The sequence below is a fragment of the Sesamum indicum genome, linkage group LG5, assembly GCF_000512975.1.
Source record: "Sesamum indicum cultivar Zhongzhi No. 13 linkage group LG5, S_indicum_v1.0, whole genome shotgun sequence".
In the NCBI taxonomy this organism is placed as follows: Eukaryota; Viridiplantae; Streptophyta; class Magnoliopsida; order Lamiales; family Pedaliaceae; genus Sesamum; species Sesamum indicum.
In genome coordinates, this window is record NC_026149.1 from 10838356 (window position 1) to 10843880 (window position 5525).

Below are 5525 nucleotides of genomic sequence, written 5' to 3' on the forward strand. Positions count from 1 at the left end.
CCTGGAGCTCGACAAAGAAAATTTCATAAAGCTTGTGGAGTTGAGCTTGGAGGGATCTGTAAAAATCGGATGGGATAATACCCCAGAAGATACCAAAGCCAGCATCCTTGCCGGAGATTCAAAAGGCGCGATAGCTGACCGGCTAGGAAGGCTCATCAAGATACACTTCATCGGAGACGGATATTTCGTAGGAAGTAGGGTAGAAAAAGCTAGGGAATATGCACAAGCTCTTTTCAGCCTCGAATTAAGAAGTATTTGCGCAGTAGATGAATATATCTATTGGTTCCGCAAGTATTTCTTTCAAAGTGGAGTAGCAACAGAAGTAACAGCTCCAATGTTCCTCGCAAAAATATGCAGTCCATGGAGGGAAATGTTGATCCAATCATACAAAGTACCTGAAGGACAGCTGGATTCAGTGGCGCGAAGAATGTCTTTCTTTAAAGACAAGTTGAAGGATTGGTGTTATCAAGCATCCATCCAGAAGAACATGAAAAGACTGAGAGGTAAAATCAAACGAACCCCTCTCTGTTGTGATAACAATGATTTTCCAACTATTATAGGAGAATCAAGTGAGCCAAAGAAAAGGAAGAAGCAGAATAGTGACTCCTGCACTAGGAGTTCCAGAAGAACCTTTTCCCGACGGAGATCATGGTGGTCCAAGTCCAAAGCCAGAACATACAAAGCTGGACAAAGAACAGGACCAACAAGGGCTTCATCCCAAGGATCTAGACGAACAGATGCAAGATCCACCGGAAGAACCCCTACAAGAAGAACTTTCAGATGGGCCCATACCCGAGCCAATGAAAGTTTAAAAGATTGCAATTGCTGGACTTGCGGAGCAAAAGGACATATATCTCCCGATTGTCCGCAGAAACGTGGTGAATTAAGAAAATTTGAAGCCACGGATGACATCTAGATATGCAGTCCATGGAGGGAAATGTTGATCCAATCATACAAAGTACCTGAAGGACAGCTGGATTCGGTGGCGCGAAGAATGTCTTTCCTTAAAGACAAGTTGAAGGATTGGTGTTATCAAGCATCCATCCAGAACAACATAAAAAGACTGAGAGGTAAAATTAAACGAACCCCTCTCTGTTGTGATAACAATGATTTTCCAACTATTATAGGATTAAACGAACCCCTCTCTGTTGTGATAACAATGATTTTCCAACTATTATAGGAGAATCAAGTGAGCCAAAAAAAAGGAAGAAGCAGAATTGTGACTCCTACACTAGGAGTTCCAGAAGAACCTTTTCCCGACGGAGATCATGGTGGTCCAAGTCCAAAGCCAGAACATACAAAGCTAGACAAAGAACAGGACCAACAAGGGCTTCATCCCAAGGATCTAGACGAACAGATGCAAGATCCACCGGAAGAACCCCTACAAGAAGAACTTTCAGACGGGCCCATACCCGAGCCAATGAAAGTTTTAAAGATTGCAATTGCTGGACTTGCGGAGCAAAAGGACATATATCTCCCGATTGTCCGCAGAAACGTGGTGAATTAAGAAAATTTGAAGCCACGGATGACAAGCCACAGATGATATCCTAGATGCAGTTTACTATGGAGATTTGGTACCTATCTATCAATTCGAAGATCTTCCTTCAGATGGAAGCGTCTATGAGGAGGGAATAGAGACTGATTCTGATGGATCTTCAACCGAGTCAGAATAACTACAATGAAGGAGATAGGCTTCAAACCTCCGAAAGCCTATCAGGATTCTTTTCCAGAATGACGGTATCAAACAAAACCATGGAAAGAATCATGCGGCAAGATTCCAACCTCAGCCCATATGATGGATTTAGGATTGGAGGAATCGGGAAAATCCTGAACCAGATAGGACTAAACCAAAGGAAGCATCACATAATCTACAAAGTAAGTTCAGGTGAGTTTGCTATACCTATGGAACTTACTGGTAATGTGATGGAAATGCAGTTAATTCCTAAAGAAGAAATTCTTGAAGAATTGAGTAAGCATAGAGAAGAAGTAGCCGTTACTATGAAATGGATCCACATAGGAACTATTGAAGTAGTAATAAAAACAACTTTTAAGGAAGGGATTGATTCAGAAATACATTTATCAATAATGGATAGAAGAATCAATAACTTAAGAGATGGTTGTCTTGGAACAATGATAGGTAACTTGTATGCAGGAAAACTGATGTTTGACATTCATCCTAGGATTGCATACAACCTAGCAGACCAAGATTTTAGTAGAGTCTTAACCCTTCATCAGGATTTTAAAAGAAAAGATCTAATAAGAGAAGGAAATAGACCGTATTCTATAACTTATAGAATTGCATATGCCCTTTCCAATACGCATCATTCAGATTTGTTTCTTAGGAAAGAGTATATTGAGATTCCTAGAATTTTCAAGGAGTTCGCCAAGGTCATGACATCAGATCCTATTAGATACCTAGAATAGGTGGTGTTGATATCATCATAAAAGATCACCCAGTTTTAGATACAACACTTAGCTCTAGAATAGATTTCAGTAGTCTAATGTCCTTTTCGGAAGATAGGATTACAGGCTATAAAGGAAAGGAGAAAGAATTATTAAAAGCTTTAACTCCTCAAGAGATTAGGGTAGATAATGTAAAACTTAGATGCCCTGAAGGATGGAAAGAAATACAAGTTATATTTGACATCACTAAGAAAGAAAATTTTTTCCCTTGTGGATGACTTATTCATTTGCAGCAACCTGTTGTTGGAAGATATGAAGGCATGTTAGAAATAGCAGGTCATGAAATTTTAGTTGCAGGTGTTGCAGGAAGAGAAAATGGGAGTATGACTTTGGGGTTAAGTTTCCTCGAAGATCATAAACCATTGGGAAGAAAAGGTAACGGAATGGAATTCAGTCTTGATGGTGTCACCATAAGGATTGAATGACAAGTCCCTTTTCTATATACATATATGTTGGTATGTTGTATGATCAATATAAGACGGAGTATTTTGCAGCTTATATTGATTCAGGATCAGGTATTTTATGATCAATATAAGACGGAGTATTTTGCAGCTTATATTGATTCAGGATCAGGTATTTGCACGGCAAAACCCGGAGTTTTCCCTAAGGAAGCAAGGAAAACCTTACCCGTCATTGCAGGAAGAGATTTTTCACAAAAAATCCTGATACTCAATAAGGGAATACGAGAAGCCAAGATCATAATTGGAGGAGCATTTGGATCACCCTGGTTTAGGGTAAAAACACCTCCTATTTACTTTCATGATACAGGTGCCGATATCTTGCTAGGTAACAATTTCATTCAAACATTTGCAAGATATATGCAGGATAATCAAAGGAATCTGTTAATCTTCACTACTAACTGTGGTAGTGAGATACAGGTGTTGCGAAAAGAAAAGGCATTCAACAGGATAATGCCAATAAATTTTTGCAGCAAATGTGGTGATTTTGATGCCAAATTAACTTATCCAAAAATGCAGGATAAGAGGAAATTTGGTAAGGTCCTTTTGTCTTTCAGGCAACAGGGACTCATAGACAGTGATAGCTTCTATAAGGAATCCGAGGAGGAAATCCTGAACCTTAAAGAAACACTACTAGGAATGAAAGCACTCGACATCAGCGAAGAAAGCAGGCTTTCTCTTGAGAATGTCAAAAGGCTTATCCAGAGGAACTTCAGCGAAAATCCTCTGGCATGGTGGGATAGGAACAAGATCGAAGCTACTCTTAAGGTCAAAGACGAATGCAAATACGAGTATGTTCGATACAAGCCTATCCAAATGAACATGGAGGATAAGTAGGATATGCAGATGATAATCAAAGAACATATCAGTCTTGGACTCATTGAACCTGGAATCTCTACCTAAAGTAGCCCTGGATTTTTGGTAAGAAACCATGGCGAGATCAAGAGAGGTAAACCCAGGTTGGTAATTAACTATCAAGGCATTAATAAGATTTTAGAGTTTGATGGTTATTACATTCCTAGTAGAGAACACTTAATTGATTGCATTAAAGAGGCAAAAGTATTTTCTAAATTCGATTGCAAATCTGGTTTCTATCAGATTAAAATGGAGAGCGAATCAAAGAAATTTACTGCATTTTCCACACCACAGGGACAATATATCTGGAATGTGCTTCCAATGGGTTTAGCAAATGCACCCCAGATATTTCAAAGAAAAATGGATAATCTTTTCAAAGATATTTATTGACGACAATTGATCGCATCAAAAAATATGAAGGAACATATTAGACATCTTGAAATATTTTCTGATGCATGCTATAGGGAAGGTTTAGTACTTTCTGAAAAGAAAGCTACTATTGCAGTCAATAAGATTGAATTTTTAGGAATCCTTATTGACAAAACAGGAATTGAGTTGCAGGACCATATTGTGGAAAAAATCCGCAATTTCCCAGATATACTCAAAGACAAGAAGCAATTGCAAAGCTTCTTGGGAGTTGTTAATTTTGCAGGAATCTTCATTAAGGATCTTGCAAGATACAGAAAGGATTTCCGACCACTTTTGAAAGAAATGGAGAGTTCAAAGTGGAAATGGGAAGAAATCCACACCAAAAGGGTTCGTGAGCTGAAACAAGTTTGCAGTAACCTTTCAAAGCTTGCCATACCGCAAGACGGGGATGATTTGGTAGTCTACACAGATGCCAATGATTACAGATGGGCTGCAGTGCTCATGAAGTGGACAACTACAGGGGAGGAACCCTGTAGATATACCGGAGGGCTGTTCTCAGAACAACAAGCCAAAGTTTGGCACATAAACGAGAAAGAATTCTTTGCGGTTTGGAAGGCTTTCAAAAAATGGCCTTTATTTTTACTTGCGAAAGAATTTACTTTAAAAGTTGATAATACTAATGTCAAGGCTTTCTTAAAAAATAAATTAGAATAAAATATAGAGAAAGCTCGTATTATCAGATGGCAAGCAGAATGCCAATATTATTGTTATAATATTGTCGTTATAAAATCTCATGAGAATGTTCTTGCAGATTTCCTGACGAGAGATGGAGGCATCTGAAGCAAACTCCATCATGCTGAGACTCAGGCACCTCCGGAAAAACCTCGAGGAGTTTGACAGAAAGTTTGGACAGCTAGCAGTTAATGCTCAAGTTGCCGGACAAATCCAAAGAGCTGATCTAGATACGGTCCAGGTCGCAATAAGAAGTTCCTTATTAGCATCCACTTCGCTATGGAACGACTTACGAGAACCAATTCGAAAGGCATCACCTTCCGAGATGACTCGCGAGTTGAGGGAGCATGACCCAAAACATGCCTTTTAGAGTACAGGGCTCTACACCTATAGCGTCGGATTCAAGTACCGATTGCACAAGGCCATCACCAGACTCTGGTGAAACGGCAACAATTGAGTCTCAGGAAGTGCAAACTCCTGTTGATTCAAGTCAACCCAACACCTCTGGGGTTAAAGACGGAGAGATTAGCCTTAGGCCAATGACGGGCACCTCTAAGGCTAATACTAACGAATTAATATCTTGTTCTGCTTGGCAGGATTATCAGCGTATGTGGGAAAAATTAATTTCCCGCAAAGGAGTCAATCCAG